General features: G+C 35.5%; 1 protein-coding gene across 10 annotated transcripts in view; it reads right to left on the bottom strand.

Annotated features, from left to right (window-relative positions):
- Positions 1-27,540, bottom strand: part of SLX4IP (SLX4 interacting protein) — a 324,925-nt gene that overhangs the window by 219,512 nt on the left and 77,873 nt on the right. For 3 of the 10 annotated variants that reach the window (XR_012473373.1, XR_012473372.1, XR_012473374.1), the window contains one exon: positions 19,016-19,181. The exons of the other annotated variants lie outside the window; for them this stretch is intronic. The gene's annotated coding sequence lies outside the window, so the exon portion shown is untranslated. The remainder of the gene's footprint in view (positions 1-19,015; positions 19,182-27,540) is intronic. 10 annotated transcript variants of the gene reach the window in all.

Raw genomic sequence — 27,540 nt, forward strand, 5'->3', positions numbered from 1 at the left:
CAGACTCCCAAGCTCCAATTCAGCTGCTGATTTGTTTGATCCAGGGCTGATGCTCCCTCTGAGCCCAGACTGACCCACCTGAATTCATCCAGTGCTGCTGGGGGAGACAAATCCTGAGGTAGATGTTCTTTCTCCTGGCTTTTCTTTCTGGATTTTGTGGGTTGGATTACTTTTAAGAGTTTTGTTTCATATGATAGATGGGGAAAGATCAGGAGACTTTAGAACTGTGCCTGTCTTCTCTCCGCCTTCTTGGCTGGAAGTCCCATAATCTTATTTCTCAAACATTTAGAGAACAGAGTCAATTTCATAAGAAATCAAGTCATTCCTCAATCTATAGATGGTCAAAGGATATGAACTGGCAGTTTTCAGATGAAGAAATGAACGCTACAGATATATGAAAAAATACTCTAAATCCCTACTGATTAAGAAAATGAATTAAAGGAAATGAATGAAAACCATTCTGGGCTACTACCTCACAACTATCAGACTGGCTAATATGACAAAAAAAATGATAAATATTAGAGCGAATGTGGGAAAATAGGATGTTGGCACTAATGCATTGCTGACATGGTTGTACAGCTAATCAACCATGCTGGAGAGCAATTTGGAACTATCCAACTAAACTGTGCATACCCTTTGTGTCAACAATAACTACTACTAGGTCTGTATTCCAAAGAGATCAGAATAAAGGGAAAAATACCTACATCTGCAAAAGTATTTATAGCAGCTTTTTCACTATAGCAAAATATTGGAAACTGATAGATTCCCCCCATCAATTGAAGAAAGGTTGTACAAGTCGTGATGTATGAATGTATATGGTAAACAGTTGTGAAATAAAAAATTTTTAGAATTTTTAGAAATTTTAGACAAATTTTAGGAAAACCTGTAAAGACTTGGATGAACTTGATGCAAAGTGAAATGAGCAGAACAGGAAGAAATTGTACACAGTATCAGCCACACTAAGTGATGATCAACTATGAAGTAAAAGTGATCTAAGAAAAGTACAAAGGAATCACAAAGGAAAATGCTATCTACATCCCAGATGAAGAGCTTTGAATGCAGATCAAAACATACTTTTTTCACTTCTTTTTCATGTTTTTTTCCTGTTTGGGTATATTTCTTCTTTCACGGTTGTGACCAATATGGAAATATGTATTGTATGATAGCACTTGCATAATATATCAAATTGCCTACCATTTTAGGAAGATTTCAGGAAGAGGGAGAAAATTTGGAACTCAAAATCTTGTAAAAATGAATGATAAAAATTGTCTTGACTTGGGATGGCTAGGTGGCGCAGTGGATTGAACACTGGCCTTGGAGTCAGGAGTACCTTAGTTCAAATCCAGCCTCAGACACTTAATAATTACCTAGCTGTTTGGCCTTGGGCAAGCCACTTAACCCCATTACCTTGTAAAAAAAACTAAAAAAAAATTGGCTTGACTTATAATTAGAAATAAAATACTATTAAAAAACAAAAAAGGTTTGGACACAGCTAGAAACAACGGAATAACAATAAGAGAAGAGCTACCTAGTAGAAAAAATGATCAGACAAATAAATGAATAACTATTTATGAGCTATCTACAATGGACTCTAAACAAATTTCTAGGCACTTGTACATAGAAATGCATACACATGTAAACATATTTTTATCTCCTAGTCACGCAAAGTATACTGAATACAGTAATACAATAGATTTTGGTAAGTAAGGATTAAACAATAAAAGTTATGATAAAGAAACTATTCTGACTTTTAAAGAAACATGCCAGAAAAGCAGACTGCTATAAAATTGCACTAAAGGGGAGAAAAAATCCTGACAAGGAGGATATGTGGTAGAGTCCTAAGGAGAGAATCTCTCCATATTGAAGCACAGATGAACTCTGCAGTTACTCTTCTGAGGCCAACTCATTCTGGTAGGTCAAGTTTTTCAACCATGACATCTCCCCTCCATCTTCTAGTTATAGCCCTGAGAAGTTGGAAGACATTTTGCTAAGTACTATCCCTAAGGAGGCTCAAGCAGTGTGCTTTTTGCCACAAGTCAACTTACATCAGTCAGCTAGATAATTAGCTTTAAGAAAAAAAAAAGGAACAAAATGGTATTTATTCAAGTGGTATAGTTGGTACAGAGCAGTTAGGTGGTACAGAAGATAGATATTAATTTTTTAAATATTTTGGACATCCAAATAATTTATCCCAAGTGTCTGAGGAAAATTTTTCCCTCCTTCCCAATTGATGTCTAGTTTATTATCCAAATACAATGATTTTTTATACAAAATTTATTGATTCAATTTTATGAAGTTGATTTTTTTGTGGTTTCTAATTGTTTGCTTGTTTGAATAGTCTAATGATATTAACTATTATTAAAGTTAAATATTCTAATAACAATAATATTCAGCATAGTAGAAGTGACTTGATCTCGGTCTCCTCTAAGACCTTTTTTTAATATCTTTTGAGCTTATTGTGGTAAAATGAGCATGATAATATTCTATTTTTTATTTATTTATTCTGATTTTTGTACAAATGATTTTTATACATTACTAAAATATTCTTGTTTAAGAGTAAACATAATACCCCCAAAAAATATAGACCAGCATGAGCAATAATATAAAGAGAAAATAATTAAAATAAAAATAATAATAATAATAATGATAATAATAATAATAATAATAATGACGATGGGGCAGCCAGGTGGCGTAATGGATGGAGAACTAGCCATAAACCCAGGAGCACCTGAACTGAAATCTGGCCCCAGACACCCAACAATCACCCAGTTGTGTGACCCTGGACAAACCACCCAAACCCCATTTCCCTGCAAAAACCAAAAAAATAAAAAAAAAATAATAATAGTAGGGGCAGCCAGGTGGTACAGCAGACAGAGCACCAGCCCTGGATCCAGGAGTACCCGGGTCCAAATTCAATCTCAGACACCCAACAATCACCCAGCTGTGTGGGCCCCAGGCAGGCCACCCAGCCCCATTTGCCCTGCAAAGCCCCACCAAAAAAATAATAATAATAAATGTGCATCAGTCTGTGTTCCAACACCTCCAGCTCTGTTGCAAGTGGATCACATTCTAAGCCCATCACAAAAGCTACTTCCATATTTTTCCACTGTTGCCACTGCTGATCACAACTACCTCCATTCATACTTCTCCACAATATACAGTATTTTCTCTCTCCTTTCATTCTGTCCCTCTTCTTAAATGTGCTGTAGGGTAGCTGAGTGGTGCAGCAAACAGATCCCTGGCCCTGGGGTCAAGAGGCCCATAGCCCACATACCACCCCTTAGGCCCAGCAACCACCTGGCCCTATGGTCCCAGACAAGCCATCCAATCCCAGCCCCTTGTGAGAAGTAAAAAAAAAGAAAATGTGTTATAGCTGACCACTCTTAGGCCCAGGGTCCACCCTCTACTCCATCACTCACATCCCTCCTTCCCCCTGACCCCCTTCTCCTTCTCTCCTTCTTACTCTACATGTCTATAATCCATTGAATATATATATATATATATATATGTATATATATATATATATATATATATATATATACATATATATATATATATACACATATATATATATATATATGCTGTTTCCTTTCCTAGTCACCTCTGATGAGAGCAAAGTTTCCCTCATTCCCCCTTGCCTTCGCCCCTTCCATATCATTGCAATAGCTCTTTGTAATAAAAGAATCTTATTATATGAAATATCTTAGGCTATTCCACTTCTCCTTTCTCTTACTCCCATTACATTTTCCTTTTAGTCATTGACTACATTTTTACACCATATTATATCTTCAAATTCAGCTCTCTCCTGTGCTTCATCTGTAAAAGCTCCTTCTACCTGCTCTATTAAATGAGAAGGTTCATATGAATATTATCAGTATCATTTTTCTATGCAGGAATACATATAGTTCATCATCATTAAGTCCCTCATATTTTACCCTTCTCCTCCACTCTTGATGCTTCACCTGAGTCCTGTATTTGAAGATCAAACTTATTGTTTAACTCTTGCCATTACAAAAGGAACATTTGAAATTCTCCTGGTTCATTGAAAGTCCATCTTTTTCCTGGGAAGAGGATGCTCAGTTTTGCTGGGTAGTTGATTCCTGGTTGTATTCCAAGCTCTTTACCCTTCTGGAATATTATATTCTAAGCCCTACAAGCTTTTAATGTAGTTGATGCTAAGTCCTGTGTGATCCTGACTGCAGCTCCATGATATTTGAATTGTGTCCTTCTGGCTGCTTGTAATATTTTTCTCTTTGACTTGGGAGTTCTGGAACTTGGCTACAATATTCCTGGGGGTTGTTTTTCGGTCTCTTTCTGGAGGAGATCTGTGGATTCTCTCAATTTCTATTTTGCCCTCTGCCTCTATGATATCTGGGCAATTTTCCTGTAGTATTTCTTTAAAAATGATGTCAAGGCTCTTTTCCTGATCATGAATTTCAGATAGCCCAATAATTTTTAAATTATCTTTCCTGAATCTGTTTTCCAGATGAGTTGTTTTTTAATGAGATGTTTCACGTTTTCTTCTAATTTTTCATTCTTTTGGTTTTGAAGTATTGTATCTTGATTTCTCATAAAATCAGCAGCTTCCCTCAGTTCCATTCTTACATCTGAAGGATTTGTTTTCCTCAGAGAGCTTCCTTATTTCTTTTTCCATCTGGAAAATTCTGCTTTTTTAAAGCATTCTTCTCCTCAATAACTTTTTGAACTGTTTTATCCATTTGACCTTTGCTGGTTTTTAACATGCCATTTTCTTCAACATTTTTTTTGGATCTCCCTCACTTGATTTTCCAACTCTTTTTTGAACTCTGTAATAGCCAGAGCCCAATTTTCATTTCTCTTGGAATCTTTAGATGCAGGAGCTTGTACTTCCTCATCTTCAGATTGAGTATTTTGATCCTTCTTGGGATCACAGACAATGTATTTCTCAGTGGTATTCCTCTTTATTTTTCTCTGTTTACTCATTTCCCCAGCCTGTGCCTGGTCTTGGGGTGCTTCCTGAGCTATTGAGTATTATTGGGATACCCCCCCACACACACACAAGGATCTCTATGTGTGAAGCTCTGTCTTCTCTCATGGTCTGTGAATGACCACAAGCGCACCCCTCTGCCATGGAGCTGAGGTAGGGGGTGCCCCTGCTGTTCTATAGGGGGCCTAGACTGTGATTAGGATCTGAATGTGGTCAGAGCCCCAGAGTCCTGTTCTAGGTACAAAGGACAAACTTTGGAAGTCTCTCTCCACTCCCCTACCTAGGCTGAGTACTCAAGACTCCTTTGCCTAGGGCCTCCTGCTTACTGGCTCCATCTGCTTCCAGTTCCTGGATCTGGGCTGCCCCTACCACATTGCTCAGAGTGCCCTGAGGGCTGGGCTTCACATGCTTACTCTGGCAGTGGTATCCCACTGATCTTCCAAGTTGTGCCTAGTGTTCCCTGGGGTGTAGGTCAGGAAACTGCCTCTGCTGCCATGAACCATGGCTCTCAGGCACCCTGGAGCTGCCTCCAGGAGGCTGAAGATACTTCATTCTGGCTGCCCCTCCAACCCCGTGGAGTAGAGCCTTTCCATTATTTTTCTACGTTACCTTGGGCTAGAGAATTGCTTTACTGGATCCCTCTGTGGGTTCTGTCTCTCGAAATTTTAGTTAAGAGTCCTTATTTTATAAGTTTTGAAATATTAGAAAGAGAGGATCTTCTCCTGTTGCCATCTTGGCTCCGCCCCCATTTTGCTATTCTAAAAGTAATTTCTAACAATTACTCTACAATTTTTTCAGGAATTTTTATAAAAAAAAATTTCTTCCTTGAAAAGTTTATGCTCTTAGTCTTAATAAAACCAAGACTTCTGAATTCAACTGTTCCTAACTTTTTCTTATTTAATTCATCCTTCTTATATATTTTTCATCATATTTTTATATTTTGGAGGGAGAATTATTTTAACAGTAATCCATGTGAAATATTTGGATTTCAGCTAATCACTATTTCAATATAGGCAAACATTATGGCAAGAATGTCCAAATAATCTTAATTCTATCTTGAGCTACATTGAAGAATATATTCTATTCAGAATAGGGATGATGTCCTACCATACTGTATTCTGGTCAGAACACAATCAGAATATTATATTCAATTCTATCTATCAACATTTTAAGAGAAATATACAAATAATTTTAACATGTGCAGAGAAGGTAAACCAAAAAGTTAAAGAAATTAGATACTACATTATATAAGGAAGCTTGAAGGAAATGCAAAAGTTTAAATTCAGATTTTTTCCACTGACAACTCAACAAGGTCTCAGGTCTTCAGTTTCCTCTTTTTAACTGGTGAGTTTGATTAAAGGATCTTTGAAGTCTTTCAATCTAAATATAACAAGAGATAGGATAGTTGCTTTTTTTATATATAAAGGGTGGTAATGTGAGAAGAATGAGAATTACTTTTTGAAGCAAAAAAGGGAAAACCACCAATTCAATAATAACGACAGTGATAATAACAGCTTGTATTTACTTATATAGTATGCATATATAAATATATACATATACATATACGAACACATAGATGGATAGATGGATTGGATGGACTGGTGGACAGATACATGAATAGACATATGGATAGATGGAGAGATAGTAAAATACATGAACAGATGGATAGATAGATAGATAGATGATACATAGGTATATGGATGGATGGATGGACAGATAGACAGGTGGACAGATTGATGGATAGAGACAGATGGTGAGATAGATAGATGAATGGATAAATATTAAACCCACCCATCAGGCATAGGAATTAATTTGGCTCAGAAGAGAAATGAAATACACACACACAGGTGGGGCTGTTGGCAGGACAACTAGCAGAGACGTTTATTCACAGTATCAGACAGTTCTTTATGGTAGAAAAACCACAATATTAGCATACAAGAAAAAACAAGTAAATGACATTTCTCAGACTTTTGCAGGATGTAACTTGTTCAGGAAGTCCAGGTACAAGGCCTATCACACAAGTGAAGTCATGAATTGATACAGCTGTGTTATCACAGCAGAGTTCTGTGGAAAGCCTTTTGCAAAAGGATCACATAAGCCCAGAATTTAGTCATTGATGACCTTTCATCCATACTTCTCAGGTGGTACTCAATAGATAAATAGATATATATGTGAATGGATGGATGGACAGACAAGATGGATGGATGAATAAAGAGTAGCTAGATGGCTGGATGAATGGATACACAGATGGATGGATACACAGATGGATAGAGAGATGGGTAGTCAGATGGACAGACAGATAGAGGGATATGTAAATAGATGACTAAGTGGACAGACAGATAAATGGATGGATGATGTATGGATGAAAGGAGAGGGAGGGAGGGAGGGAGGGAGAGAGAGAGAGAGAGAGAGAGAGAGAGAGAGAGAGAGAGAGAGAGAGAGAGAGAGAATGAATGAATTAGCACTTTCTATGCACCTGGCACTGTCCTAAGACATTTACAAATATGATCTCATTTGATCCTCACAATGGTAGATGCTGTCATTATCCACTTTTGAGAAAACTGGCACAAATAGAAGTTGACTTGTCCAAAGACATACAGCTAGTACCTGCAGGCACATTTGAACTATATCTCTGACTCCATTCCAGCACTTTGTCTACTATATTACCTAGCTTCCGTAATAGCAATGGCTAGCAGTTCTATAGAACCTTAAGGTTTGCAAAATGCTTTAAAATATTTATTTCATTTTATCTTTACAATAAGGGAAATCAATTCTATTATTTTTATGGCAATTAATATTTTATTTTTCCAATTACATTCAATGGTAGATTTCAAGTCATTTTTTGCAAAATTTCACATTTTTCTCCCTCCTCCAACAGAAATTTAATATAGCTATATATGCTTAATATAAATTCATCTTAATTATTTTGTGAAAGAAGAATCAGATCAAAATGGGAAAAAGCAATATGTAAGACAACTTTTAAAAATTGAAGATGGTAAACTTTGGTCTGCATTTTAACTACATAGTTCCTTCTCTGAATATGGATGGCTTTTTACATCACAAGTCTTTTAGAATAATTGTCTTTGATTATTGCACTGCTGAAATGAACAAGTCCATCATGGCTGATCATCAACCAATGTTGCTATTAATATGTACAGAGTTCTCCTGGTTCTGCTCACTTCACTCAGCATCAGATCTTGCAAGTCTTTCCCCAGCCATTCTGATGTCCACATCCTATTATTTCTTATAGAACAATAAATAATGTTCCATCACATTCATATACTACAATTTGTTCAGCCATTCTTGAAAGGCATTCCTTCAATTTTCAATTCTTTGCCACTATGAAAAGAGCTGCCATAAATATTTTTGTATATGTGAGGCTTTTACCCCTTTTTGTATATTCTCTTTGGGATACAGACCTAATAGTGATATTGCAGGATCACAGGTTATGTATGTACAGTTTTATTGCTCTTTGGGAATAATTCCAAATAGTCAGTACCATTATTATTCCCATTTTACATCTGTAGAAATTGACCCAGACATGTTATGTAACTTGTCTAGGGTCATTTGATTAGTAGGTATATGAGGTCACATTTGAACTCGGGCCTTCCTGTATCCAGGTTTAGCACTCTATCCATCACACCAACTACTTGCCTCAAGTGACAAAATGTCAAAGATTTGCACAATATATTAGCTTTTACAATATTGAATAAGCTGCCATGTAAGAATAGTGAGCTTTCAATTATTGCAAATATTTAAGAGGAGCCTTGATGATCACATTAGGAATCATTGTTGAGATAGTTTTGACTCTGAAGTGGGAAGTTAGACTAATTATATCCAAGTTCCCTCAACTCTAACAAAAACAAAACAAACAATACAACTTTCTCTCAGCTATAATAATCTTTTCCTTCATGTTTTCACTTTTTCAAAGTGGCTCAGCTGATTGGACTTGGAGACAGGAAGATCAGAATTCAAATTCTGCCTCAGACATTTATTAAGTCACTTATTTATTATTATTATTTATTAAGTCACTTAACCTCTGTCTGCTTCAGTTTTCTTATCTGAAAGATAGAATAATAGCACCTCAGAGGGTTATAAGGAACAAATAAGATAAGACAGATAAAGTACTCTGCCACTTTCCTATCTGGTGGGCAAGTCTATCCTTGGGCAAGTCACAACCTCTTTATGTTTGTGGTGCTTCATATGTAAAATGAGGGGGTTGAATTATATGTCTGTAACCTACTCTTCTAGTTCTAAATCTATCATTCTACAAAGTATCTGAAGATTTGTCACAGGAATATATGATACTACATTTATGGTATACCTAAGTCATTCTCTGATTCATTTATTCTATAATGACTTATAGAAGAAAGTTTAGAAGAAGAGCAAGTGAGTGGTACACAAGTAAAAGAAAAGACTTGATAAAGTAAAAAGAGAGCTAGAAAAGTCTGGCTATACAGTGAGCCATGATGTTTGTGTGTGTGTGTGTGTGTGTGTGTGTGTGTGTGTGTGTGTGTGTGTGTGTATGGGGGGGTACAATGGATAGAGCACCTTTCTTAGAGTCAGGAACAGTTCAAATTCAATTTCACTTACTGGTATGTGACCCTGGGCAAGTTACTTAATTCCTATTTGAGTCAATTCTACAATTCATAAAATGGGGGCACACTGGGGAAGGAAATGTATCTTTGCCAAGAAAAATGCTATGGACAAAAAGTTCATGAGGTCACGTAGAGTTAAACACAAGTGAACAACTGAACAACAACTACTACTACAACATAGCATTTTAAATGAGTACAGAGAGCAGCAAGAAATATTTTTAGACTGGGCCTCATACCACTGGTTAGGTCCACTTGCTCTTTTAACTTCTCTTAATCAAGTCATACTGATTTATAAGTTTCAAAGCACCCTACACTAATAATGTCTCAGTCATCCCAGATCAATTTATTCTACCACAATGCTAAATTTCCATCCACACTCCTAAAACATTCAAACAAGCTTTGAATTACTCCACAACCAACTTGAGCCTGTTGTTAGATAATAATGCCCCTAGAATGGTCAAAAAAATGTAGCTGGCAATTCATGAAGTTCCAATACATGAGTTGTTCCTCCTGTCTCAATATTCTTAACTTAAAACACTGGAGAGTTTAAAATAAAAGGTCAATCTGACCTCATAAGCATTTCTTAGACTTTATAGGTTATGTTTAGGATCAGTGTAACAATGGAAGGGCATAACATCACATAAAATACCATAATAAGAAATATTCCAAAAGATATCTAGCAGATAACTTGATCAAAATGGAGAGCTAGAATGTGTAATAAAGAACATATTCAACTCCACTCTATAAATGAGGAATCTGAGGACCAGAAAGGTTAATGATTTTCCTGGGTTCACCCAGGCTGCAACTTATACACAGTTAGAATTTGAACATATTTCATTGCACTATCTTTAATATTCCAAGGCTTGACGTAATTAACAGGAGAATAAGAAGTATCTACACAGCTCAGGGAAATTCTCTTCCATTCAGTCTTGCTGTCCTAGGGTCATCCTCCATGCCTGGCACTTGTATCTTTGACAATCAGACAATGTCCAGGGTTTTCTTTACCTTTTTCTTTACCTTTCTTTACCAAATGTCAGAAGATCCTTAAACAAAATCTACTGCTTCTCTCTAGGAACTCGATGATATTAACAACGCATGCAGCACACCTTACTGGCAGAATGAACCTGATCAAGACAAATGTTGCCTCACAGGCTCAACAATCAATAGGATACTCAAGTTTTTATACCTTTCAGGGTTGTGACTATCAATAAGTGATCTCTCATAGAAAATTGTTTGCAAAAAGTATGCCTAATACATCCTCAAATGTTCATTAAAATACTTTGGAGGGGCAGCTAGGTGACACATTGGTGGATAGAGTACCGGTCCTGGAGTCAGGAGTACCTGAGTTCAAATCCGGCCTCAGAAACTTAATAATTACCTAGCAGTGTGACCTTGGGCAAGCCACTTAACCCCATTGCCTTGCAAAAAAAAAAAAGAAAGAAAAAACCTAAAAAAAATACTTTGGATACTACGTATATCATTCTTATAAACTTAAATTAGTCAGCTAACAAATCTTTATTCAGATCCTACTATGGACAAGGTCTCATGCTTAGCATTTATATAAGGCAGATATTTGGCTGGATTGCAGAGTACAGGAGGAATAAAGTACATTCGTGGTGTACCAAAGGGCTTTCTTCTTGGTGTTGTTTGGTTTAACATTTAATGACCTAGATGAAGGTACAGGTTGTGGTGCTAATCAGAGTTGTAGATGGCACAAAGCTGGGGGCAACAGTCAGTATCCTGGATGATCAAAGCTATCTAGCTCTTCCCCCCAAAAAATACCAAGCACCTATTTGGATTAGAAGAATAGACTGATTCTAATAAGATAAATGCAATCTTACATTTGGGTTCAAAGGGTTTTGGGTTTTTTTTTTTAATGTAAAACTAAAGTAACATAACTTTTTCAAGGAAGAAAGACTTGGGGTGTTGATGTTTTATTGAACTATATGTTTGATAAAATTAAATAATGAGACCTTACAGCAAAGAAAAGTAAATATGATCACTGGCAACATTGTTGTTATGGGTACCTAGGTAATAGTTAGGTTATAATTGCCCTGAGAGGTCATGTATAGGTCAGAAGCAGGAAGGCTGGGAGTTTCCATGGGGAGGAAAGGAGAATAATGGGGAAATATGAGTAGATATGGGGAGGTGTGGCAGATATGACTGACATGATGGAGAATATTACATTCATCTATCCATTCTCCAATTGGTTGTTCAACAATACTCTCTGGAATCAAATTACAGCACACACTTTGGAAGATGTCACTACTCAAAGTCTCCCCCCTTTATATGCCTTGCCCAAAATACAAACCTGAGCACTATTATTTGTTCTGGTATAGCTTGAATTGTTGTTCATCTTTTGTTTTCTAAAAAAAAGATCTCTGACAATATGGGATGATGTCTTGACTTGGGTGAGAGTTAGCTTTAAGTGAGGCAGAGCTGACAAAGTGATCAGCTTCAATCTCACTTTCAAAGACATTAAAGTCCAGTCAAAATGACTGGTAATGTCTGTGGTAACCTTACAATAGATAATCTTGACATCTTCGACATCAGATCAAATTCTAAATGCTCTGAACTGCCTGCTTCTGTCACTTACATGCCCATTGGAACAAATTGTTCTCATTCACCTATTCTGCGAGGGAAATCTTCACACACTTGGGGTAGACCCTCAGCCTGGTGCAGATCATCTGCTGAAATAGTTTCTGGGGTGTGGCTGCTGTAAATGCTACAGCTTCTTGGAGCAACAAGTGAGAGTTAAGTAAAAGGTGGACAGTTAAGATGGATGAGCAGTTGTGAAAAAGGGGTTTGGCAAGTCCTCATATCAGAGATACTAGTCTTCCTGAACACTTCATACACCTCATAACTTGAAGTTAGGTGAACTCTGACGTCTCTTCTAACTTTTGATATCTATCCTCCTAAACACAAATTAAAAAATGTCATTAAAAGATGATATGGAATAAGAAAATAATAATAAATTATCACAATAATTAAAGTGTTACTATACTTATAATGCAAATTTACTTTGGACTTCTTTTGAAAGTATGACTTTTTTAAAGAATCGTATTTCTTTAATAGAAAAATAGATAAGGGCTCATTTGTATTTTGTAGTTGGATTTTCTAATTTAAATGTTGGCAATTAAAAAACTCACATTTATATAGAATTTTAATGATTAACAAAATTTTCCTTTCTACAAAGTTGGTGGGGTATAATCTTCATTTTAGAGACAAAGAAACAGAAGTATAGAGTCAGTCATACAGCTAGTAAATGCCAGTGCAAAGACTCAAATTTCAGTCTCAGACCAAGACCAAGTTCTTTCCATAATGATTCAAAATAAATTTTCCTTGCTACTAATAACTGAACTTTAAAATCATAAAATGGTAGATCTCTAAAAATTCTTTCCCAGAGGAGGTTTACAGCAGCTAGATGGTCCTGAAATTAGGAGGACCTAAGTTTAAATCCAGATTCAAATACTAGCTGTGTGGTTTTGGGCAAGTCACTTCTCCCTGATTGACTCCCATTCAGAACCATCTCATCCAGGACCTGACCTCTGTCTGACCACTGGACCCAGATGGCTCTGTAGGAGAAAGTGAGGCTGGTGACTTAGTATACCACCTCCCTCACTTCAATCAATTCATGAGCTTGTCATGGCATCATCTCCCCAATGTCATGGGCATCTTCAAGAATGAAGGAAAAAATATCATCATAGAATCAGCAATTTAGATCTAAGGGGGAACCCGCTATGATGAAGAAAATCGGGACTTTATAGGTCCTTTATAAAACACAGACACATTTTTTATTGTTCATTATTTAGGCTAAGGGAGGGGAACATTGGACCTGCAGGGTGCATAAGACCCACTTAGTCATTTGATCTTGCATTGCCATAGCAACCACAGATAGGACTTGAAATTCAATAACTCTAGGAACTTTTTAGGGGTGAATTAAATGTTTGACCAAATATAGAAGGCTAATTTTGTTGTAAATATCCAAACGACCCTTGGCAGGAAAAAACGGTTGCCCACCCCACAAACTAGTCTAATGTAGGCTCATTCAAGCTAGGTTTTACTACAATCTCTGTCACTTGAACAAATTATAATTTCTTTGAGATAAAAATCTCATCTGTAATATCTGTTTTGTGTATTTTATGTGATTCTGTGATGAACAAACTATGACAGTATGAAATCCTCAGATAAACTATTAAGTAAATGCTATAAAATAAAGTATTCTTATGGTTGCTCATAATTATATAAATGAAAAAGAATTACATTAATCAAATAAATTCACAGATAACTATCAAACCTTCCACTGGAAAAAGTTTCAATTTCCTTTAATTGTATTTCTGTCTTAACTGTATTTCTGCTCTTCCAGAAAACACTGAATGGTTGCCTAAAGGGGATACTGTAGATTACAGATTTTTATTCGGCTATAAGTCAATCTAGCTATTACTAATTATCCTCTAAAGTGCCTTCTAATTCTGATATTCTGAAGTACTTATTAAGTCTCTACCATGTAGGAGACACTGTATTAGATGCTGAAGAGGATGCAAGGGTATAGATATAGTCCCTGCCTTCATGGAACTTAAAATCTAGGATATGAATTAAATCACATGTACAAATAGCTATAATAAAGGATAAATTGGGGTTGAAAGTACAGCAAGAGGGGTAAAAATATCAGTTCAAAGGAAGATTAGATAATTTCCAATCAGGGTGTTGTGTTCTGTTTATCCTTAATTCTCAGAGAGGAAAGATGACATCAGATGGGTGATGTCTTAATTTGCAAGTGAATTGGATTTAAGTGAGGCAAAGTGTGCAATGTCATCAGTCTCACTCCTCCAGAATTTCAAATGAATAATATGTTAGTGATCAAGAGAAGTTAACAGGAATATGGGATGTGTCTCAGCTATGAGCTCTGAAAAGGAGTCCAGATATTCTTATGTCCTCAATTCCTTTGGACAGTTATCATTTAGATTTTAGAAAATTTCTTCTATTAATTTAAGGTTGGCTTCATCAGTTGACAAGTGATAGGGAACAGATTTCAAGAACAATGAAACAAAAAGGTAAAGGAAGCTATCTGTGTGTCTGTGTTAGTGAATTATTGATAGTGACACTTTCTTATTGTTGAGCTCCTACTAAGTGGCCCACTCCCCTCAATGAATTTACAATACTAGGTTAGCAAACGAGACTTATTTATGAAAATGTTATTGAAAGCAAAGACATCCCCTGGGGGTTCTTTTCTTTTTTTTCTGGCTCTCTTCCCTGTGAAAGGGGCCATTTGTATTTTTTTTTCCTTTTAGTATTCATTTTATTCCAGTATATGAATTTTACATCATATTCACTTGTAAATATACTCCTTCTTCTTCCTTCCCCTTCTCTTGTTACAATAAATAGTTCAGAAAAACTAAGATCAATAATAGTGTTGTTAGAATCCAGTATTCCACACCAATATAGAATATTGAGTGGGAATAGAGGTTTCCACCTCTATAAAGAAGAGGAAAGGTGAATTTTCTCAAATTTAAAGTGAGCTGGGTTATTATTGTAAAGTTAGATTTCTTTTCTGTGGTTCTTGGCATTTATGTGATGGTAGTCATTGTTCCTAAAGTTTTCTTTATTCTACTACCTTGTTTGGTAGCAGTTCAGTCTGTGTTTCTCTGTATTCTTCTGATGGCATAGTAATTTCTATCGCCTTCATGTACCACCATTTACTTATTTAATCCCCAGCTGATTTATTTGAACTTAATTTTCTTTTGTTTTTTACTGCAATATTTTGGTGTAAATAGGACTACTGAGCTAGATGTCAGGTAGTGAAATTTCTAGACAAAAGAATCTGATCATCTTTTTCAGAAAAGGATATCCATCAAAGATAATTTCATAAAAGAGAAGCATACAAACTGGTCCTTGAAGAACTGGTAAGAAGTGAATCTTTAATCAGGGAACTAAAGAAGTAATCAAGGATATATTGAATTTCATGTTGCAAAAAGTCATGAAAATAGTTTAAAGGCATGAAGCTTGCTATCTAATCTTAAAACTTGGCTCTGTTTAAGGCCATAGTTTCAACAATGCATATTATTTATGTTGTGGCTGGAGAAAAAGAGTAATTCTTTTTTTTTAAGATTGGGATAACCCAAAAGCATGATTTTTGTAACTGTTTGTGAAAAGAGAATAGAATCCAATGATACGATTATTAGATAAATTTTCTGTATCTATAATGAAGTTTAAAACTAAAAATACTTTTTAAAAGTTTTTTTTTTTTAAAAAAACAACTAAGACAATAAGTAAATCTTTTGTTCCTGGCAAAGGGGAACTAACTGTAGTCAAAAGTTCTTTTGGAAAATCCTGACTTAGACACTTCATTATTAGTGCCATACAGACATTTAGTGATTCACATTTGATATTACCACTCAGCGTAAATATTACTTAATTTAAAATACTCCCGTGATTTCTGTACAGGGAGGCTGAAATTGTGTAAAATACAGAAGATAATTTTAACTCTTTACCAAAATAAACATTCCAGTCACCAACCTAAAGGGTTGACAGCTGCTAAGTAATGCACTGTCATGCCAGATGGAAGATCACAGTTGTGGGAAGTGAAACAGAGATCATCGGAACTGACACTATGGCATCTATTTCCATTGGGTGATCTTAAAAAATATTGTTTAATCAGCTGTTGAAATAATTTTCATAGTCACTGTTCAACATTAATCCAAGACAATTAAGAACACTAAAAACTGCAATACATGGTAGCTTTTTTGGGGGGAGACAGGGTTGGTTTTGTTTTGATTTTTTTTAGTTTCACACATTTTAGAGAAATGTTCACGTAATGCTGAGTCACAAGTTAATTTGCAGACTCAAGGCTGATTATGAGTTCCTTCTTTATGCATCTTGTGCTTGAAACACATACTTACGAAAGAATGACACTGCTATTAAAAATGTTGCAAAGAGACCGAAGTTTACTATCTTAAATTCTTAAAAGTTGACTTAAGTATTATGTTGTCTTTTTTCTCTAATGTTTTTTTTCTTCCATTTGGATTTGATTCTTCTTTCAGAACACGATTAATTTGGATCTGTATTTGGCATAATTGTACATGTAGAGGCTATATTAGATTGCTTTATGTCGGGGGGGAAAGGGGGATGGAAAGGAAGGAGGGAGAGATATTTTTGAGAAAATGAAAAAAAGGAAAGATGAATTCTCTGAAGTGTATATGACATACTTTTTCACCCCTTCTTCCTCCCTGCCTCATTCCCTGTTCAATCTGTTGCCAGGTCTAATGGATTTTACTTTCACATCTCTAATCAATGCCACCATCCTATCTCCTGCTATCTGCCTGGTAAAGGCCCTTATCATTTCACATCTAGACTATTGCAGCAGTCTTCTAGTTGGCCTCCTTAAATCAAGTCTCTCCTCACTCAGATGTCATATTGATAATCTCTATAAAATGCAGGCCTGACAAATGATATAGCCAAAGGGTAAATTTGTTTTGTTTAACTTATTTGATATAAGGGAGAATTGTTATTTGTTGGAGTAGGTGAATACTGATAGTAATACCAGAAAAAGAAAAGAAAAATATCAAACTTTTTTTAAATACCCAGAAGGAAGTTCAGAAGGTGACAGACAAGCAGAGAAGTTTTATTACTACTGTGTTAAATGTAATATCCACTTAAAACTATTCAATGGAATCTGACAATTTCATATACAATCCAGCTCTTCTGTGAATATTAATGCTTTTATGGTCATGGTCATAAAAAAGGAAATGAATTTAAAAAAAGAAAAAAATAGCTTCTGTCAGACTAAATTCATTTCTTTTCTTGATAGCCTTACAAAACTGGAGATGGGTATGGGATAAGTAACAACTGTAGACATAGTTTACCTAGGTTTTTAGCAAAGCTCCTAATAAAGAATTTCAGACTAATTGAGAAGAAATGTGGACTAGACAATAATAAAATTAGATAAGGTAAGAATTGGTTGACTAGTTGCACTCAGAGTAGTCAATAATGGCTAAATTCAATGTGGTAAGATGTCTCTAGTGAGGCTTCAGAGGTAGAATGCTAAACCTGGAGTCTGAGTTGAAATTTGTCCTTATATACTTACTAATTGTGAGATCTTGGCAAAGTCACTTAACCCTGGTTTTCCTAGAAGGCAGCTAAGGCAGCTCAGTAGATAGAACATTAGGCCTGAAATCAGAAAAATCTGAGTCCCAATCTGGCCTCAGACTCTTAATAGCTGTGTGACCCTGGGCAAGTTATGTAATCTCTATTTTTCTTAATTCATTGGAAAAGGAAATGTAAACCACTCCAATACCTTTGCTGAGAAAACCTGATGGACAATATGGTCTGCAGGGTCATGAAGAGTTGAATACAACTGAGCAATAACAAGATGTCTCTAGGAGAAGACTCTGAGGATCTATGTGTGGCCTTATGCTATGTCATATTTCTATCAACAATTAGACAAAAATACAGATGGCATGATTATCAAATTTGCATAAGATAAAAAACTGAGTTGATAGCTAAAACTCTGAATGACTGTCAATATCCAGAAACATTTTGTCAGGCCTTGCCTCTTTATTGTATCAATTTTTTTGGGTCTCTTGACTTTTTATGATATGGCCAATCTTTCCCTGTCAATCTCAAATTTGGATTATTCCCACCATCCATAACCTTCATCACTATATACATGCTGCTGAACAAAACTGGAGAAAATCACAAAACTATGCTGACTGGATTTACTAAAAACTTACTTAAGCCCAACTGGATTCACTATTGCAAGACAATTCTTTTTTTTTACTTTTCTAATTAACTTATTATTCCACTCACTAAAGTGGTTCTTTTAAACTTTTCATCCCTTCACAAAACTCCCATGTATTCCTCCACACCAAACATGTACTTTCTCAGTTGAAAAGTTTGACTCAAATTTTACCGAAAAAAACTAAGGTCATTAACTTGAAAACCCCCTCTTCTCCTATCATCCTCTTCTAACTTCACCCATATGCCTTCTACCACTTTCTTCTCTTTTATCCTTATCTCTTCTCTTTGCCAAGGAAAATCCTTCTACATGCACAATGGATCTCATTCCATTTCTTCTTTTCCAGCAGATTAACCCCTATATCAACCAATGCTCTCACTTATGCTCATTCTTTCCCTGCCTATTGGTTGTTCCCCTATTGCCTACAAACATGTCCATGTCTTTTCTGTCCCCAAAAGCCCTCACTTCATCCTTCTATCCCCACTATTACCCCATGCATCATCATCTCCATTTAATAGTTAAACCATTCTAAAAAGGAATTTGTAACTGTTGCTCAAAGGGAAACCAAATTGTGCCTCTGACACTGTTGAAGCCCTTGCTTCTTGGTACCAAACCACATACTCAGTCTCTCTCTCTCTCTCTCTCTCTCTCTCTCTCTCTCTCTCTCTCTCTCTCTCTCTCTCCCTCCCTCCCTCCCTCCCTCTGTTCTCTTCTTACCTCTCTGACTGCTTCTCAGTCTTGGTTGCTGGATCTTGATTCACAGAACCTCTGCTGCAGGTGAATGTTCCCTCTTTTCTCTAGGTGAATGTTCCCTCTCTTCTCCTTTCTTCTCCTTCTATTCCATCTGGCGAACTCCTCAGCTCCCCTTATTTCAATTACATATCTATTCAGAGGATTCAAATTGTAGCCAGCTCAGACTCATGTCTCTAAATGCTTATTCAATAGCTCAATCTAGATACCTTGTGGGCATCTTAAATTCAATACTCCTCTCTTAAATCCCTAAGCTACTAATTATATCAAAATTAGGCCCAGTCAAGTTTCAGTCTTAGATCACTTGTAATATTTCACACCTTGAGTCCTACACATGTGCTGCTGAATGAAGATGGAGAAAGGCACGCAAACAAAAGCATGCAAGCATGTAGCTAGGGCCAACTATGAAGTGATATTATACAACCTGGACCATTACTGCTTTTAGGCAATCTTCCTATATTCCCACTATCAACTCACTCTCCCCTCCTCAAACCTCCTAATGCTTCCCACTCCTTTAGAAGAAAAATTTACCTCATATTTCACAGGAAAAGTTAAGGTCATATGCCATAAACTCCATCTTCTCTGTTTTCTGTCACTTTATCCTCTTTCACCCCTATAATAAAGTAAGCTGACTCTTTACAATGCTAACCCCTCTAATAAATTAAATGATTCCAATTCCAACCTATTAGTCCCCATTTCTTGACTCATTTTCTATTGCTTACCAATATATTCATGTCACCCCTATACTAAAGAAAAACCCTCACTTGATCCTTCCATTCCCTTTAACTCTTGTCCTCTTTCTCTTCTTCTCTTCCTAGTTAAGCTTCAAAGAGACCTTCTACAATGGATTCCACTTTCTCTCCTCTCATTCTCTTCCTAATCCTTACAAAGTGGCTTCTGACCTTATCACTCCACCAAAATTGTTCTCTCCAAAATTAACAACAATCTGTAAGTTGCAAAATTCAATGGCTTTTTCTCAATCCTCATTCTTCTTTGATTCTCTGCTGTCACTGACACTACTGATCACTCCTTGATATTCTTCGATCTGGATTTTTGGAATACCACTCTCTTTTGGTTTTCTTACAGTCTGACTATTCTGTTTTCAGCCTTCTTAGCTCAGGGAAATTTTTTCTGCCAAGGGCCAGAACTAAAAAATTAACCTGCTATATTTGGTCAAATACTTAATTAATTCACCCCTAAAAAGCAACTACATCTTTTGAATTTGGAATCCTTCCTGTGGTTGCCTTGGCAGCACCAGACCAAATTTTTTTGGAGACCCTATAGGGTCTAGACATTCCTTGCCCCTGCAAGCTAGATCCTCTTTCAGCTCTCTCTCTAACTGAAAAGGTATCCTTCAGGGTTCTGTCCTGGGTTATCTTCTCTTCTTCCTTCATTCTATTTCATGGATTTAATTTACCATCTCTTTGCCAATGATAATCAAATCTAAATTGCACTAAACTCTCTGCTGACCTCCAGTCTTGTATCTCTGACTGCCTTTTAGACATCTTGAATTGGATGTCCACTAAACATCTTAAACTCATTATGTCCAAAATGAAACTCATCTCATTCCTGAAACATACCCTTCCCCCACCTTCCCTATTACTGCTGAGTATTCACATTCTCTCAGGCTTACAACCTGGGAGTCATCTCACTGTGAGGTACCCTTAATAATAAAAAAGAAACCAAAAAAAAACACCCCAAAACTCCCATTACCAATGCAAATAACTCAGGAAATTATATTCTTAAAGAATAGTTTTGAGTATTGAGAGGATAAGAGGCTTGACCAGGATCACAAAATCAGTATATTTTAAATGACTGAAATTGAAAAAAAGTATCTTCTTGATTTATCCACTACACTAACTACTTCTATCACATTTATTTTAAATGAAATAATTCTTACCCACAAAGATCACAGAGGACATTCTTTAACCACCACACCAGTGATTTTTCCAAAGATTTTATATGAAGGGCTCTCTTCCAACAAGGATCATAAAATCTAAGATATTACTTTCTTAGGCTAAAAAAAAAAATCTAGAATTGTCCCTGAAATAATTATGTGAATGACTTTTTGGAAAAAAGAAAATATTTCCTGTCCAAAAGAATTGGACAGGTTTTAGCTTATTCCAAATGAAAAAAAAAAAGTATTAAAATCTATTGTGTACTTACTAAGAATTAAGTCCTTAAATGAAATTATTCAGTTCATAGGATGTAAATCCCTTTCTTTTCTCTTGATATCCCTGACCTATAAGCAGTCAATCACAAGATTTTAATTATTTAATGTTAATAAAAATGGATTCCCCATTCTCAAAAAATAGCCATGGTCAAAGAGCAAAGGACTATCCATATACCAAAAGAGCCAGACTGAAATTCTAGCTATATACCACATGTTTTCTCTTTCTTTCTTTTTTTTTAAATGTACAAGTTACTGGAAATGTCAAATAAGTCTGCTGTTGAAAAGCCAAAAATAATTTTCAAACTACTCATTATTTTCAAAAACTATTTTCTAGATAACAATTCACTAGATATAATTCAAACACAGAATTAAAAAGACTACGTAGTTGATAATAACAGGAAAAAATCAGGCCAATCATTAAGAATATTTTGGCATTTTGAACAACTTGATATGGCATGCTTCAGTCACATTAGAATTAAATATAAGGATCATCTGATAGACTTCCCAGAGGTGGGGAGAATAAAGATGGCAGAGTAAAGAAACAGTCAAGCTATCTCAATAGTTCCCTCCAAACAACTTTAAAATAATGCCTCAAATAGAATTTTGGAATAGCAAAGCCAACAAAAAAGACATAGTGAGAAATTCTTCCAGCTCAAAACAATATACAAGTCTGAAGAGCTCTCTGACACAGGGGAGGAAGCTGGCCCAGTGCCCATGTGGATTAAACACTAGGGTGGTGGTGACAGAGGCAGCAGCAGCTTCAGGAGTTCTCCAGACAGGAAAATGAAACCTGGCAACTAGTTGGAAAGAGATTATGGAATACCCCTGTATTAGAAATGGAAGCAGGATCAAATGCTGTTTAGCAGCTCCACTGTCTATGCCCACTTCTGATTCATAGTTCAATGGCAAAGAGAAGCACTTGAATCAAGAGGAAGGGGGAGGTGGAAAGGCAACTGTTTGGCAACTCAAATGCCAAACCCACTCCTGGGATATAGCTCAAGGGAAGCACTTCCAATTAAGGGGAAATAGAAAGAACAGCATCACTTCCAGTCCCAAGGGGAAAAGGTTCCTCAAGAGCAGTGTGAATTATAATACCAAGTGATAGGGGTGGGGGGTTACTTCCCGGGTAAGGATCAGAGTGCAGACCAAGAGCAAAGAAATCACACCAACTGAGAAGTAATAAAAACTTCAACAGCCTCATAACCAGTTCTGAAAACAGTAGTGTGACAAAGTCTAAAGCTTCAAAGAGAATACCTCCCAAGCCCCCACACAAGGAACAGATTCTAACATTATAATAAAGTTCCAAATCAAGGATTTGGAAAGGATTTGTTTGGAAAAAAACAAAAAACAAAAGCAAAAAAGGGAACTAACCATAAAAAGATACTATGGTGACAGTGAAGGTCAAGATACAAAGGTATAAAAAGAAAAGGAAGACAAAACTTCTCCAAGTAAAATTCCCTGAGTACATCAAGGGGAAATTCTAAAAATAGTGTTGTATACAATTGAATAAAAATTTTTAAAATTAATTATTAGGAATCATTTTGCCCAGTTACATTCCTAAAACTGAAATCTAAATGAAATGGTTCAATATATATAGAAAAATAAAAACTGTCCAGATAACAGATATGAAAATAGACTACTTAATTATCACATCTTAGAACAAGAAATTAAATTTGCTTTTCTTGAGCTCCCCAATAAAAAATCTTGAGGACTAGATGAATTTGCAAATGAGTTACACAATTTAAAGCACCAAGGGGAAAATATGCACATACTCAATCAGTTTTAGAAATTGGTCTTACCCAACAAGAAAGTTGGAGGGGAAAGGTAGAAGAGAAGGGGGGGGGGGGGAGTTAAAAAAGGAGGGTAAATAAAAGAATACAGTGATCAGAAGAAAAACAGATATTCGAGGACACAGGATAAAAAAGAGAGAGAGAGAATGATAAACAGAAAATAGGATGGAAGGAAATGCACAGTTAGTTATTATAAATGTGAATATGAATGGTAGGAACTCACCCATAAAATGAAATCAGAAAGGAGCTTGTATGGAAAACCAGAAACCAATAACATTAAACAGAGTGACATTCACAGAGTAAAAATAAAAATATATTGTAATGAGCTAAAGTAACAGAGTAAAAATATATCAAATTAAAGGAGATAAGCAGAAAAATTACATTTTGATAAAAGGAACCCTAGACAATGAAATAATATCAAACATATATGCACCAAATGACATAGCACTGAAATGATTATAGGAAAAGTTAAAATGAATTATAGGAGAAAATAGACAAGAAAACTTTACTCATGGAAGAACTCAACTTTTCCCTCAGAACTAGATAAATAAGAAAGAAATAAGGGAAATGAATGCAATCATAGAAAAATCAGATATAATAAAACTATGCGGGGGGAATGAAACATAATGAGAAGAAAAAGGAGCATATCTTTTTCTCCACTATACATGGTACCTTCACAAAAACTAACCATATGTTAGGGCATTAAAAACCTCACGTCCAAAGGAAGAACAGCAAAGATAGTAAAAGCACACCTGTCAGACCATAATGCAATAAAAATTATATTTTATAAGGGGTTGTAGAAGTATAGATAAAAAGCTAATTGGAAATCGAATAATCTAATTCTAAAGAATGAGTGGGTCAAAGAACCAATCATAGAGGCAAGCAATTATTCCAATAAAGATTTGTACTGAGGGAAAATTTTATATCTCTAAATGTATACATCAATAAAACAGAGGATGAACAAAACAATGAATTGCGTATCCAACAAGAAAAAAACACTAACAAAATTCCCTGAGTACATCAAGAGGGAAATTCTAAAAATAGTGTTGTATACAATTGAAAATTTTAAAAATTGAATGTATAAAAGAAGAAACTGAATTTATGAAAAGAAAATAAATAAAATATTAAATTTTTCAAAAAGGAAAATGAAACTTCCACTATTAAAAATGAAAAGGCTGAGTGTATCCCAATAAAAATTTTTAAAATTAATTATTAGGAATCATTTTGCCCAGTTACATTCCTAAAACTGAAATCTAAATGAAATGGTTCAATATATATAGAAAAATAAAAACTGTCCAGATAACAGATATGAAAATAGACTACTTAATTATCACATCTTAGAACAAGAAATTAAATTTGCTTTTCTTGAGCTCCCCAATAAAAAATCTTGAGGACTAGATGAATTTGCAAATGAGTTACACAATTTAAGGAAAAATTAGTCCTATTAATATATAAATTATTTTTTAAAAATAGGTAAAGAATCCTACTAAATTACTTTAATAAAACTAATTTCCTTGATGAATACTGACACAAAATTTTTAAATAAAATACTACCTAAGAGACTACAGCAATATATATACCAAAGATCTTATATTAAGAACAGGTGAGATTTACACTAGGAATGTAGGACTGACTGGTTCAAAATGAGGAAAACTATCAGCATAAGTGATCATATCAATTAAAATAGCCAAAAAACCATATGGTTATGTCAATAGCTGAAGAAAAAGTCTTTGACAAAATAAAATACACATTCTTCTCTAAAACACTAGGAAAAGAAAGGAATCAATGGAATCTTTCCTAAAATAAAAAAATAGTATCTATTTAAAAATAAAATCAAACATTTGTAAATGGGATGAACTTGAAGCTTCCTCAAAAAAGATGAAGATTGAAGCAAGGATGACCATTATCAGCTCTCTTATGAAATAACTGTTCTAGAAATGCTATGTATAGCACTTGGACAAGAAAAAAAATTGAAGAAATTAGAATAGGCAATGAGGAAACAAAACTATACTTTGCAGATGATACCTAAAAAACTAGTTTGAACAAATAATTTCAGCAAAGTTGCAGGGTATAAAATAAATTCAAATAAATCCTTGGCACTTCAATATACACCAACATAACCCATCAGGAAGTTATGGAAAGAAAATTTCATTTTAAATAACTATAAACAATATAAAACATCTAGATGTTATAGAGCACTGGGCCTAGAATCATGAAAAGCTGAGCTCAAATATGGCCACAGACACTTTCTAGCTGTGTGACTCTGGACAACCCCCCAACCCTGTTTGTCTCAGTTTCCTCATCTGTAAATTGTGCTGGGGAAAGAAATAGGAAACCAATCCAGTATCTTTGAAGAGAAAATATCAAATAATGTCATGACTTGAACTCAACTAAATAACAATAGGATAACAACCCAAGGATTATATGAAAAGAATTACAAAATACTTTTTCTCACAAATACAGACAAATCTAAAAAACAGGAAAAATATTACTCATGTGTAATCTAAACCAATATAATAAAAATAACAATTCTATAGAAGTTAACAGAATTCTACAGAAGTTAATTTACTTGTTCATTGCCATACCAATCAAACTACCAAAGAATTATTGTACAGTGCTGGGAAAATAGTAACAAAATTCACCTGCAAGATAAAAGGTCAAGAATTTTGAGGTAATCAATGAAAAAAAATGAAGAAAAGTGGACCAGGAATTTTAAATTTCAAATTATATTATAAAGCAGTGATCATCAAAACAGTCTGGTATTGGCTAAGACATAGTCATGAATCAGTAGAATAGAATATGGACACAATACACAGTAGTAAACAATGCAGCCCAGCTCAGCCAGATAGCAGACCAGCAGGAAGGGATCCCAGCCCCAAAGTTCAAGACCAGGAAGGCTGGGAGAACAGATGGGACTGGATGGGGAACAAACTACTACATAGGCAGAGCTTGGGCAAAAAGGAGGAAAAGAAACCTCTGCATAGGCAATGCCTGGGCTCCATAGGCAACACCTTGACATGCAATAAGTGAGGGACCAGAATCTGTTTCAGGCACAAAACTATATTGCTGGTATCCCAGGAACAGCGCTCAATTATCAAAATGAGCAGAAAAACAAAAAGAACACTAAACACAGAAAACTACCATGCAGATAGGAATGATAAAAAAAATACCAACCCAGAAGAAGAAAACAATGATAAATTGCCTAGAAGAGAAGTTTCAAAGGATATTGGGAATTGGACTCAAATCCAAAACCTCATGAAAGAGCATTAAAAAGGAATTTTAAAACTAAAGAAGAGTGGAAGAAGAAAAATGGAAAAAAAGAAATGAGAACCATGCAGGAGAACTATGTCTTTGTTTTTTGTTTTTGGGGGTATTTTTTTTAGGTTTTTGCAAGACAAATGGGGTTGAGTGGCTTGCCCAGGGCCACACAGCTAGGTAATTATTAAGTGTCTGTGACCGGATTTGAACCCAGATACTCCTGACTCCAGGGCCGGTGCTTTATCCACTGCACCACCTAGCCACCCCATGCAGGAGAATTATGAAAAATTGACTGAAGAAATCAACTCCTTTAAAAGTAAAAAAATGACCAACTAGAAAAAGAATACATCTCATCATAAATAAATAGATAGATTGATAGATAAATAAATAAAGGCAGCCAATTGGAAAGGAATGCAACTCAGCAAAAAAGTAAAAATAACCAATTAGAAAAGGAAAACAATTCACTGAAAATTAAAATTAACAACTAGAAAAGGAAACCCAAAAGTTGACTGAAGAAAATGAAATGCTAAAAATTAGAATTGGACAAATAGAAATTAATGAATCTATGAGACACCAAGATTCCAGCAAACAAAATGCTGAAAAGGCTGAAAAAAAAAATGACGAAAACATTAAGTTAGGAAGCAAATGACTTGGAAAAACAGATCCAGGGAAATAACTTAGGAATTATTGATCTACCATAAAGTCCGGATTTAAAAAAAAAACACCCTGAAAAATATCTTTCATGAAATTATCATGGAAAACTCCTAATATACTAGATCAAGAAGACAAAATAGTTCTTGAAAGAATACACAGAACACTTCCAGACAGAGACCCCAGTATAAAAACTTCAAGGAATATTGTAGTCAAATTGGGATTCTCCAAAAAGGGAGAAAATACTGCAAATAGCCAAAAAAAGCAATTTAAATACAATAAAAGGATTTGAAAGCAGAGTCTCCAGAACTGTGGCCAAGATGGCAGAGAGCACTGTTCTAAAGGCTCCTGGTTCCCCCTCAAAAATAACATGAAAGAAACCTCTTAACAGAAATTCGATGGACAAAACCCAGAAAGAGGAGCTAGGAGAAGAACACCTACCAACAAGGTCTGTCTCAGGGGGACTGTGGGTGAACCTGAACGGAGAGCAGAGGGCCAGCTCAGGGACAGCAGTGGGGGGGAAGTCAGAGGACTGGTCTTAGCCGCAGAGACTTTGGTGAGTGATGGGTCTAAGAACCAACTTTAGCTGTAGAATCTTTGGCGGGGGGTGGGGGTGGGGG

Source organism: Macrotis lagotis, chromosome 1 (genome assembly GCF_037893015.1).
Source record: "Macrotis lagotis isolate mMagLag1 chromosome 1, bilby.v1.9.chrom.fasta, whole genome shotgun sequence".
NCBI classification, from domain to species: Eukaryota; Metazoa; Chordata; class Mammalia; order Peramelemorphia; family Peramelidae; genus Macrotis; species Macrotis lagotis.